Genomic DNA, 13879 nt, shown 5'->3' with positions numbered 1-13879 from the left:
AAATGGCTTCCCGGGGGGATCGAGGTACTCTGCCATACGTTCGGGGGGACCGAGTGGTCGCCCCTTTCCATATGGCTGAGATACCCGCCACCCCCTCTCAACACAATCCCCAAAGGAGGGAAACCGGAAACAGTTCTTGAAGTTTTTGGAAGAGGGAGGGAGTGACCCTCCCCGGCCGTATTTATTAAAACAAAAAATTAAACGTTAAACAGTTTCATATTAATGTACAATTTCATAACCACATTGCGATATTTGGCTAACCTTAACAGATTCTCTAATACAGAGGTTCTCCTAGCCGAACTAACAACCTACAAAACATTTTCTTGAAATAATGAAATTGTACATCCTAACGTTTAAGGGCCAACGGCAAGGTCGTAACCGGTGTCAAGATCCCTAACCAGAAATACCCCCCCCCACTTGGGAGGGGCGACAGCACTGAGGCGTACCCCAAGTGCAACTACCAATTTCCCTTGACTTGACGGGGGCCCCAATAAACTCGACGCTACTTAAAGGTCGTTCGAGGACTCGTGTGAGTATCTAGAAGGTAGCGTAGACCTCCCCCCAAACCCCACACAACTTACCACATCTGCCGTCGCAGACGTCACTGGCCCCGGGAAATTCCCCAGGAGGGGGCTGTAACCCCTCCTACACAGGAAGGGGCCTTGACCGCCTTTCCTTTCCTTCCGGCGGCCTCTCCTTAGACAGGACCGCCTCCCCGTTGAGGGGCCAAAGGCCACCTCTCCCGAGCGCTCCCATCCGTGTTGGGTGACGCCCACTCATAGGGATCTTCCAATTACTGCTCACCGATCATGACCTTACCGCCCGACCAAAATAAATACGACAATGCTAACTAAACCAACAATACATTGGCCACTATGACCCGAATAAGCATGCTTATAAACGGACACTAAAAACCGAATATCTTTAATCACAAAACATACATAAAATCGACCAACTTTATTACACACTCAATATCAACATGATAATACCACAACCTGTAAACGAAAATAGAGTTATCGATCTATTTTAAAACGACTGGCTGTCCTCAGGGGCTGGTGGGTGGGTCAAAATTGGCTCTTCGTTCCGTCTCGAGCTCACGTGCAGCGAGGAGGTGCAGCTTCAGAGCACAGGAACAAGAGGATGTCTTCCGGTCTTGCGTCCCTTTTTATCCGTCTTCAGGGCGGGCGTAAACCCGCCCCTGCCTGCCCCGAGGGCGTGGCCAGCCGCGTCAGTGTCTAGGCCAGCCCACTCTAGGGCGGGAAAGAGCGCGCCCCGGCTACGCCGCTTCGGGCATACCAGCCGAGACGCGCCTCCCGCCCAAAATGGCTTCCCGGGGGGATCGAGGTACTCTGCCATACGTTCGGGGGGACCGAGTGGTCGCCCCTTTCCATATGGCTGAGATACCCGCCACCCCCTCTCAACACAATCCCCAAAGGAGGGAAACCGGAAACAGTTCTTGAAGTTTTTGGAAGAGGGAGGGAGTGACCCTCCCCGGCCGTATTTATTAAAACAAAAAATTAAACGTTAAACAGTTTCATATTAATGTACAATTTCATAACCACATTGTGATGTTTGGCTAACCTTAACAGATTCTCTAATACAGAGGTTCTCCTAGCCGAACTAACAACCTACAAAACATTTTCTTGAAATAATGAAATTGTACATCCTAACGTTTAAGGGCCAACGGCAAGGTCGTAACCGGTGTCAAGATCCCTAACCAGAAATACCCCCCCCACTTGGGAGGGGCGACAGCACTGAGGCGTACCCCAAGTGCAACTACCAATTTCCCTTGACTTGACGGGGGCCCCAATAAACTCGACGCCACTTAAAGGTCGTTCGAGGACTCGTGTGAGTATCTAGAAGGTAGCGTAGACCTCCCCCCAAACCCCACACAACTTACCACATCTGCCGTCGCAGACGTCACTGGCCCCGGGAAATTCCCCAGGAGGGGGCTGTAACCCCTCCTACACAGGAAGGGGCCTTGACCGCCTTTCCTTTCCTTCCGGCGGCCTCTCCTTAGACAGGACCGCCTCCCCGTTGAGGGGCCAAAGGCCACCTCTCCCGAGCGCTCCCATCCGTGTTGGGTGACGCCCACTCATAGGGATCTTCCAATTACTGCTCACCGATCATGACCTTACCGCCACAGGTCCGGATAGTTGACCGGCTATCCGGACCCCCCACAAAGCTCCTACCTAAAGGTCATGCTTTAACGTTTTTTAACCATGCTAAGAAGTCTCCTATGAGTAACTCATTCCCCACCCGAGACAAATGCACACCATCCCCCGAATACATACTGTCATCATTAATACAGCCATGCGAAATAGAATGCAATGTCCCGGAACGGAACAACCTATTCACTTTGTTATTAAGCTTTCTAACAGACTGATTCAAAGCAGGAATAGAAATAGCCCCCCGCCACACCTTTCGTGGGATCATATGGGACCACGCAATTGTGCACCCCGGAACTCTCCTCGCCAACCAACTTACAGTGGAAAGCATTGCCTCCAGGAGAAGTCGTCTACCGGTGGTGACCAAATCATTGCCCCCTAAATGCACTATGACTATAGACGGCGGTGACCTCGTCCGCCCTAACAAATCCTCAAAATATGCTTGAAACTGGTCAATACAGAGACCGCCTCTTCCGTAGAAGGACACCCTGTACCCGTATTCCCCAGCTACGTGAATCATGTCACCTGCTTTGAATACGTCCGCGGCACGCCTCACGTATGAGTGGCCCACGACCCACACCTCCATTTTCACAGCCGGTGATGTCTGACCGCTGGCCCGGTGTTGGGTCGACTGCATAGTCCGCCCCGCCTCGTAGGCTTGCGCAACTGAAAACCAAACAAAAACAAGAGGCGTGAGTACGTCATTACAGCTTTACAACATGTGCAACCGCACATACCTCTTATAACAATTGGAGGACCAACGCCCCACTCGTTTCACTTGTTCAACATTAAGACCCCTGGCTGTAGCTTCCGTAGCAGCCCCTATCCGAAAGGAATGGGTCCCAAACTCGCCCGGGTTCAAGCCCGCAGCGGCAATTGACATCGCAAGCACCCGCTGAAACTGAAACTTCGTCAGTGGGGTGGCGTCCGCGTGTCTCAACAAGGTCCCCCCCCATAATGCCACCCTTCGTGCTAGGTAATCTTCTAAACACTTTACCGGGCACATGGAGGACCCGGGAATCCTGCGTATGATTATGCAGTCACCCATCCCGTCTTGATCGGTCTTGGACCTGACAAAGGAGACCGTCATTGCCTCTCCTCTGATCTGAACGTGTTCTTGGCACAAACCCCCTGCCACATCCTGTTTGTTCCTTGCCACCAGTTCGCTTACTCGCATCGCCCCGTGAAATGCTAGCGTAAAAGCGGCTCGGAACAACACCGCCTCAAACTGAGATGAACATGTGGCAGGGAGTGTAGCCAACAACTGGGCCAACCTATCCAAACCTATCGGGCGCCTCTCATCTACTCTGCGACCCTCAAGGCGTTGCCACCCACGCAGCGCTTTCTGTACAATGAAAGACGCTGTCGGGTCCTGGATACTATGAGCCCTGGCAACAAAGGAAATAGCAGCACGATGCCTCTGGGCCGTAGCCACAGATTTCCCAGCCCTACGTAAGGACATCAGAAAATTCACTACCCATTCCTCGTGGCCCCAAAGCCTCTCTCTATCAGTCCCCAAAAAGGCTAAATAGGACCTAAACGCCCCTTCATATGCTTTCCTCGTCCGTGGTGCTAGACTCTCTCCCACGAGGTGACGAAGTTCGGGGCACCGAGAGAACAGAGAGCTTCGGGGAAGGGTGCCGGCTCTGGGTCCGCTGAGGGAAGGAAACCCGAGAAAGCCTGCATATGAAAACGAGACAGTGCATCAGCCGCCCGATTCAGTACCCCTGGGACATGTTTTGCTCTGAACAGCACATTCAGTTGCATACACAGTAAAACAATTTCTTTGAGCAGTCTTAAAATCAGTTTACATCGTGCTGCCTGACTATTGATGCACTCGACCACGGTCATATTGTCAGACCAAAATATCACAGAGTGATCTTTGAACCCTTCTGGCCAGGTTATCAGGGCCACCAAAATGGGAAAAAGTTCCAGGAAAGCAATATTACTTGTCAGACCATTGTCATGCCACCATGTCGGCCACCTTTGTGCCGACCATTTTGTGCCGAAGATGGCACCAAAACCTATGCTACCAGCTGAATCTGTCCATAGCCCCAGCTCTTCAGAGGATACGGCTGGTTTGTTCCAGATGACTCGACCATTAAAGTCCGCCAGAAATGCTAACCAAATACGCACGTCCTGGCGGACCTCAGCCGATAGTCTCGTGCGATGATGGCCCTCCTTTAGGCCGACCATAGCTTGGGCAATTGAACGAGAAAAGGGGCGGGCCATCGGTATAACTCTCAGGGCAAAATTCAACTGTCCCACCAACTGCTGTAACTGATGCAGCGTAACTTTAGATCCATTTAGACACACTTGCAGGGCTGCCCTGAACTTCCACACTTTGTCAGGTGGCAAACGAAAACAACCTTCTCTGGAGTCTAACTCGATCCCCAGAAACTCGAGGCAAGTCGCAGGACCCACCGTCTTACCTGGTGCCAATGGCACACCAAACTGCTTCATTAATACACAAAATTCGGCCAAGGCCCGGCCACATTTGAGATCCCCGGCTGCCCCAAGGAACAGAAAATCATCAAGGTAATGCATTACATGTTGGAAACCCGTCTTCTTTGTGAAGACCCATTGTAGAAAACTACTGAATTTCTCGAAATAAGCACAAGATATAGAGCACCCCATCGGCATACACTTATCCATGTAATAATAACCCTGAAACATAAAACCTAGGAGACGCTGATCGTCCGGGTGTACCGGGAGCAACCGGAACGCTGACTCGATATCTGACTTCGCCATCAGCGCCCCGGGCCCCAGGCGATTCAAAATGGCTACGGCCTCATCAAAGGATGCGTACCGCACCGAACACACTTCTGGGTCTATTGCATCGTTCACAGAAAGACCACGTGGAGCTGACAAATTATGAATCAGTCGAAACTCACCCGGGTCCTTCTTGGGGACCACCCCTAAAGGAGAACAAACAAAATTCTGTACCGGGGGTACACTAAATGGGCCGGCGACCCGACCTCGAGTAACCTCTTTCCGGATCTTTTCCTGAACCACGGTCGTATGTTGCAGGACGGAAAGTTGATTTTTACACTTCTCCACGCCCTGAAAGTCCCCTACCGGGATGCGGAAACCATTCGAAAATCCGTTCCGCAGCACCCCAGCAGAAGTACGATCCGGGTATTCACTGAGCCAGGGATTCATCGCCAAGGTATCAATCGGGGTAGGTAAAGGCGCCCCTCGGACTACGTTAGACCTGTTTGGCGCCTCCTCTCCCCCCGTTATCACCCGTTTTGGCTCTGCACGTGGACTCAGGATGGGACGACCCGCACCCACTACATTCATGTTTAAATTTACACGATCCCTGGGGCCTGGTACATTTACCTTTGTTGAAATTGAAGCAGAACCCCCTTTTTCCTGTATTGCCGGCAGGTCTCGAGTAATCGTCGGTACTCGTACCTGACCGAAAGGGCGTCCCCCCATAATGGCGGGAGGATTCGCCAACATTACTTCCTACCAATGGCATTTTCAACATACCTGTCTCCTTCATTTTATCCCATGTCAAAGAATCATAACAATCCCATGTTAAGCTTTTATTATGCTCTTTTGCCTTTCTAAAAAGATTATCGTAACAGAACCAATGGTTACCCTGGTGCGATGTCGAGTACCCCATGATTCTTGACTGATAGGTCGGCAACTCGGAAAGCAACTCGGGCCTACGTTCCCCCAAGATTGACGTAAAAATTCCCCATGCATTGCCCCAATTGCCGATAGTCTCATTTACTTTAAAGGCGGCCATTTTTGCGCGCCAAACACTCGGATGCATAAGATCTTTCTGACCCTTAACATGCTCCACCTCATAATGATCAACAAGCAACGAGAAGATGTTCACGTACTCCCCCGCCCAAATCTTCTCCTTAATTGCCAAAGGCACATGTTGACCCAACCTTTTTCTACGAGAGGGTGCTGACTCATCCCTCGCAATCGGCAATGGCCGCTTACCTGCACCGGACGCTGCATCTGCGGTCGCAATCGTCCCTTGCGGCTTGTCAACAACTGCAACCGGCGCGGACGCCTTGGCTGCATCCCGTTTCTCGCGTAATTGCTTCATCAGCGCCTGGGCCTCGGCAGCCGTGGCGCCCTCCCTACTGTCGCCCAACCACGCTGCAAGTTGTGCTGCCAGCTCGGGCGGCATATCCTCGTTGGACACCGGGGTGACCACCACAGGAATCGGATTCCCCTCCACTGGTACTGGGGTTGGCGCTTCGAGCGGGGTACAGGGAACCGGGGCGTCTCCCCCAGCCGGTCCCCTCCTTGGCCTCTTGGCTCTTCCTCCCGGAGCTGCTCCAGCCGACGGACGCTCCGGCCCCCCTTCCCCGTCTCTCTCCGCTACCCGCTTCTTCAGCTCAGTCATCTCTTTCATGAGGACCCGAACCATCTGTTCGGTCGTCATTCTCTTTCCGCCTTTCTTGGGCATTTCTCCGACAGAGTATCTGTAAGACAAAAAGAAAGATTACAACGCTCAAAATTGGCTCTTCGTTCCGTCTCGAGCTCACGTGCAGCGAGGAGGTGCAGCTTCAGAGCACAGGAACAAGAGGATGTCTTCCGGTCTTGCGTCCCTTTTTATCTGTCTTCAGGGCGGGCGTAAACCCGCCCCTGCCTGCCCCGAGGGCGTGGCCAGCCGCGTCAGTGTCTAGGCCAGCCCACTCTAGGGCGGGAAAGAGCGCGCCCCGGCTACGCCCCTTCGGGCATACCAGCCGAGACGCGCCTCCCGCCCAAAATGGCTTCCCGGGGGGATCGAGGTACTCTGCCATACGTTCGGGGGGACCGAGTGGTCGCCCCTTTCCATTACCGTAGTAGGATCAGGTCATTTCTCCATGTTCTTAACAATGTTATCGTGATTTGCTTTTGTATTTTCCCTTCTCTTCCAGTTACCTAATTTTGTTGGTTTCACCACAACATAAGCACAGAAATGTACTTTGCTTTTACCTGGTTCTGAGGTCTTATCCTTTCTATAAATTTTTATACAATGAACACCCTCGCTGTACGGCTACAGTGTAAGCACAGAGAGCCCAAACCCTGAGATTCCTGCACCTTGATATGCCTTTATTAGTATCCTTTCCACTTTGATAAGTGAGATATGGGTTTGAATCGCTGAACAACCTTTAACCCTGCTGTGATACACCTTGGCGGTTACAAGTTTCATGTTTGAACCTCCAGCGGGAGCTCTAGTACGCTGCTTGTCTCACACCACGTTCCATGCTTTGCCTCTTATCATCAACCTTGGACCATCTTTATAACATTGGAAGCTCCGAAGACTACGCAGCTGTTGTAACTGCCTGAAGTTTCATAGATTTTGATGGCCGTGAATTCAGGTTCAACTTGATGACCCAACTCTACTCTGTGGGAATTTTGCACTTCATGACACTTCTGCGCATCTCGTCAGCTTCTGGAACTGATTGAGCCCAAAACATTGCATCAAATTCCAGTGTTGATCATCACCAGACATCGGACTTACCAGTGCCCCTCGAGCATGGCTAGCGAGGTCCCTTACTTTTTTCTATGTGACTTCCTGATTGATTCAGTGGATCTGCTTTTTTTCTTCATTTTGCTTTTTTTGTGGTTTTGAACACACAACTAAATGAGTACTTTATTTCCTTTGGGACAGTTGTTTTTGCTAATTAATAACCCTTAATCTACTGACCTGGTTTTAATTTTCCCTCCTGAGTAATTATTAAATAATCCTGTTTCTCTAAACTTTGTTTGAATTTTGAATTTCTTTGTCTCTTTTTTCTCCATTGTATTGAAATTTGTGACATCCACTGTTTTGATTTATCTTTGAGTGTGGCCTTATTACTCAAGCCACGTTACCAAAAGCGAGCTAGTGACATTTTAGTGGAAGACACATTTACCTTTGCCGACCATAGTAGGGAAAAGCATAGCAGGCTGATTCCAGGAAGCAGATCAACTACCTGACAACGGTTACTGTCTTAGGTGGAATCTGCACCCACTGTAGATGCAAAAAGTAAAGATTATGAGGGAAGCTGTTGGTAGATGTGCCCACAGTATCTGAGACTACCACCCTCTCTCGAACAGTTGAAATAGCTAAAGATGCACCCTGTCAGACATTCATGTCTCAACATCTAAGGCCGCCCACTCATGTCATACAACGGTCGCACTGTTACCTGAGTCACTTTACACTGTGATGTGTACAAGCATTTTACGTAAACAAGTTGTGTTGTGCGTTGTGCACAGGCATCACCCCCTTATATGTATGTAAATGAGCTTCTGTCGCCAGACACCCAAGGCTCCCATCTCTTCTAGTGCAGCTGATAACGTGAGCACTGTAAGGTAATCACAAACAAGGGCTATATTGAGAAATAATCAACTTCCAGGTCACACAGCTGTGGTTATGTAGTTCTTTGTTAGTTTTCAATTTATGTTAATTTCCAGTAATTCTCCAGGTTACATTTTGCTCAGTTTATCACTTTCTATCGTTCTTTGCGCTCCATCAATTAAAAATTTGAGGTTTTTCATAGGATATATTGTTAGTGTTCATTGACCTTGTCACAATCCCTTCATTCTCGATTTGTCAGCATGTGTTTTGTCCGTCTGCTGTTCTAGGATGGGCCTTCTCAATGCAGAAGGAGCTGTAATAGAAATAATGCATCAGGCATATATGAAATTGTCAGAGCTACAAATTGTGATCGAAAAGAGTTGAAAGTGTACCTCTTTAAAGATTATCATATCATGACGCTGAAGGAACCAAAATTTCTATCATAGGACTATACTTACCAATAGCCCATAAACCATATTTACAAGTAATAAGTCAGTCGGCAATGGAGAAGGTTCAATCGTTTATTTTGAAAAATAGGCCCTACACAGGGGAGTCTAAGTCTACACGACCCTCAGAGGTGTGCAGAGAAGACTGCCAGAATACAATAAATACAAAGCATATATACGTTTCACACACAGTATGATATCACCTAACATGGCAACGTACTATTTGTCAGAGAGCCAGCAGGAAGACCCATATAAGGCACAATAGATTGCTAGTAGCTGAGCATAAGCTATTCTGGGGGCAGGTCAGTAGGTGCCTCCCTATCTATCTTGGTCCCATGGAGTACAGGAACGAAGACTGCAAGAATGTGCGCATCCTACAAGGAGGGCAGGTGTGACCTTGAGTTTCTTCGAGCTACAAACTAACAAGCTGTGCTTTTGCCTAAGCTCCCATCTCAGTTCTGTAGTCAGAAACACATCACGTGGTTTCAGAGAAACCGAGCACGGACAAGCAGGAAACGAAACTAAGATGGCGTCAGTTATACCAATAGGCCCGATATTATACAAGAGCTTCTCGCGTCTATATGCTAAGGATACAATGGAAACATTACACTACTACAGGCTTATATTGGGTACATTAGGCCAGTATATGGACCATTGAATTCTATATCACATCAGACGGCCCTTTTGGCGTGATGTAGCCAATATAACTAATCTATTCCAAGCATATACCTTTGTCAATGTGCATGAGGTCCGAGACCTCCTTTTGGGTCATTTGTCTATCAGTCTTGTTTTGTCGAGAGACAGTCAATGCTGAAGTCAATTTAGCTGCACAAAAAGAACAGTAAGCTGGTCTGCAATGGAGGCACAGGCAACAAGTGAATATTATGCCAAGAGCCCCAGCAAGGATCATGAAGATCTTCCAACCCCAAGTGGACTAGAGGCTCCAAAACCATCCTGTGAGGGACCAAGTACCAGTGTCGGCATGCACCTCGGTAGCCAGCCGATGCAACTTCTGAATGGTGAGGTGGATAGTGGGGGCGGAGTCAGGTATGTAAACACAGCAGGAGCTGCCGATTACGCGGCATGCTCCTCCTCTATCTGCTAAGATGACGTCAAGAACCATCCGGTTAGTCAATATCCCAGTAGTAGTTTGAACAACGTTATCCACTACCCTAGCTAGGCGTCTCACATCTCGACTAGTGAAAATCGGGCCCCATATGGGGAACAGACCCTTTGCTATGTCCGTGAATTGCTGTAAGGCGGTATCAGTCTGGTCAGTATCTTCCGTATTATAACTTTGAATACTTCTATTAGAATCTACCTCTCTCCTGACCAGTTGGTGCGTCTTGTGATAGTCAGAAGGAGCTATGTACACAGGGGGGTAAAGAAAAGAGAGGTAACACCTTCCTGCCCAACCTTGTGGAAGCATAAGCATTTTCACCGCATACAAAATACACGTTAGGTGGGGTTATCAATGGCGGAGTACTATTATTGTGCAGAGTATACGTATAATTGCACCCACTATTCTCTACTCTAACATGGCCTCGTCCCTGTATACAAAAGGTGGAGGTACTATTCATAATAGGTATAGGCATGGCTTTAAAATTATCATTAGTGACTTTTCGTTCCTGAAAATGCTGAAAGTACAGAGTAGAATTAAATTGTTAAAAATCCTGCATTTCTTCTATTAACCAAGTGAAATTTTCATAGGCAGTATAAACATTCATGCAAGCATTTGGGTCTAAAGATCCTTTGCCCCCATTCCCCGTTTCATCAAAACCTTGGTGCTCCTTAACCCCTTAAGTGCTGCCTCGGTGCATTGGCCGACGGCAGCACTACCTCCCCAGTGCTGCGCACGACCATTGGACGTCCATTCAGCACTAGTTCCAATGGACAGCGCAGCACTGGGGAGGAATGTTTAATAGCATCTATGAGGTTAATATATTTCAATATAGCTTCATAATCTTTCTCAGTATACTTTTTGGGTTCGGCTATGTAATGCAGGTACATAAGGGACAGTAACTGAAACCAAGCTTCACAACTAGCTAAATGCGATAAGGGCAAGGAAATAAACAAATCATGTTGATGCATTACAGATGGGAGTAAACCACAGACCCAACAGTTTGACTTATTTGTAGTACTATGAGTCTGATGCAACATTTCGCCATCTCGGCGACTGCAATGGAATGCTGGAGCCAGGCAGGGATAGAAACAATGGCCGATCTGTATGCAGACGGCGCCTTGCTCACGTTCGACCAGATGAGGGCGGACACGGACTTGCCAGCGGGTCAGTTCCTGCTGCATGCCACTATAGTGCGCACATACACAGCAGCTTGGGGAGACATGTCTGAAGAGTTGCTGACGCACCTTCTCATACAGTATTTACACATCATGGGAGGTGGGACACACGTGATACATTGGCTTACACAGGCACTATTGACGCACACGGTCTGCACCCTCCAATCGCTGAGAGATAAATGGGCGGCAGATAGAGGCAGGGATTGGTCGGACAAGGAGTGGGAGAGAATCCTGGAGGGACCCAGCAACATCCCACGTAACTCCCGCTTCAAGGTCAATCAATTTTACATCATGCATAAAGCATGTGATGTGATGTGATGGGGTTTTTATAACGCGCAGGTTGCACTCCACGGAGCATCTTTGCGCTGTAGGAAGAGATTTTAAGAAACCTGGTCAGTTGGAAGGGAGGGGGGGTATCTAGATTAAGTTTTTACATTGCTGTTCGGAGAGATTGAAAATCCAGGTTTTGAGGGCCTTCCTGAAAATTGTTTCTGTGGGGATTTTACGGAAATGAGAGGAAAGAAGGTTCAAGGCCCTGGAGCCTAGTACCGCCAAGGATTTTCCTCCTTTAGTCTTAAGTCTGAATTTGGGAATGATGAGAAAATTGGATCCTTGGGACATGAGGCATCGCGTGGGGCTGTAGCGTTTGAACATTTTCAGTATATAATTGGGTCCCTTTCCATTGAAAGCCCTGAAAGTGATCAGTAGAATTTTGAATAGCACCCTTTTATAGATGGGCAACCAGTGTAGGATGTTCATTGCTACTGTAGCTGAGGTTCTCTTTTTCCATCCCAACACTAGTCTGGCTGTGGCATGCTGTACCATTTGTAATTTGTGGCAGACTTCTCTGTTGGTCCCTGCATATAGGCTGTTACAGTAGTCAATGCGGGAAGTGATGAGGGCTACTGCAACCGTTTTTCTTGCGGAGATGGGAATAAGGTCGAAGAATTTCCTGAGGCCTTTGATAATTCCAAAGCGGGTCCCTGCTACGGCTATGGCTTGCTGTTTAAAACTTAGGGAAGGGTCAAATTTGATTCCTAGGTTACGGACTGAGGAGGCGGTACTTGGGGGGGCAATCACATCCCCAGGCCACCACGATAAGGGGTGGAAGATATTTCCTTTGCCGACAGGTAGAATTTCGGTTTTCCCGGTATTGCACTTGAGGTGATTTAGGTTCATCCATCTGAACGTAGCGGTGAGTCAGTTTTTGAGCTTGGTTTCGGCTTCACAGGAGTCATTCTCCAGCACCAAAATGAGCTGCGTGTCGTCTGCGTATGCAATGGTATCTATACCAAAAGATGAGATGAGTGTGATTAGTGGGGCCATATATATATTGAAAAGCGTTGGGCTCAGGCAAGAGCCCTGAGGGACTCCGGAGCTAACTAACTTTTCTTCCGACCTGTATTGTCCAAGAACCACTACTTGTCTCCTATTTGCAAGGAAACTTATTATCCAACTCAGTGCGGTTCCGGCAATTCCTGCCGCGGCTAGACGGTCCAACAGAATGGTATGGGACACAGTGTCAAAAGCCGCAGACAGGTCTAGCAGCACCAAGACTGCTTTCTTTCCCTGATCTAGAGCTGCACGGAGGGTTTCAGAGGAGAAGATTAAAGCTGTTTCTGTGGAATGTTGGGATCTGAAACCTGCTTGGTTGGGATGCCAGATGTTGTTGGCTTCCAAGAAGGCAGTGAGTTGTTTGTTAACAGCTTTCTCCGTAAGTTTGCAGAAAGCTGGAAGTAGGGAAATAGGACGAAGGTTTGTGAGGGTAGTAGGGTCAGGTAGTGTTTTTTTTTGCAAAGGTTTGACTGCTGCAAGTTTCCATTCTTCGGGGACCAGACTATGGTTGAGTGAGGAATTTATGATACTATTAATGAGTGGGTTTGCAATCTCTATTAGTGAATGGAGCACTAACGGGGGGCAGGGGTCAAAGGCAGATTCAATCGTTATTTTGCCATAGGAACGTCGGGATGGCCATGCTGCTCTCAGGTGGATGTGGACATACTCCACATGCTCTGGTCTTGTCCCAGGTTACATCCTTATTGGACGGCAGTGACGACCCTCCTGACCGAGGGGACCGGTTTCGGAACTGCCGCATACATGGGAGTCCTGCCTGCTCGGATTATTTAGAAGGACGAAACATAATAAGGTCCACTCCAGGTTTTGGGATCTGGGGCTTATCACTGCCAAGCGACTGATAACCAAGCGCTGGAAAAGCGCTGATCCGCCACAGCTCCGGCATTGGTACACCTCATTTCCAACTGGGCGGTGGCAGAGGAGGTAACCCTATGCAGGGAGGAAACGGCGGGACTAAGAGCCATACCAGTAGCGCAATCTTGGGGAGATGTCTTGCTCTCCTTCCGCCGGACATATGCTGACCAGGAAGCACCTCAAACACTACCCACTCCTACAGCCACAACTGCGTCAGCAACGTGATAATAGCGGCCATCTGGTGGAAATACTGGCGCGGCGGACACCATGGGCGTACCATGCAGGTGACGCGTCAGGCACATGACTCCCACCTCCTACTTGCGCTGTAGCATCACCCCCCCTAACGCACTGCCTAATATGACTGTCATCATATACCCCCACTCCAAGCGAAGCCGCCCTCCCTCTGTCTTAGATTCCCACCCTTTCACATACAGGGTCACACCCACACTGAGATGCACAGACAT

Source organism: Lissotriton vulgaris, chromosome 1_1, assembly GCF_964263255.1.
Source record: "Lissotriton vulgaris chromosome 1_1, aLisVul1.2, whole genome shotgun sequence".
In the NCBI taxonomy this organism is placed as follows: domain Eukaryota; kingdom Metazoa; phylum Chordata; class Amphibia; order Caudata; family Salamandridae; genus Lissotriton; species Lissotriton vulgaris.
This window is presented reverse-complemented; position numbering follows the sequence as displayed.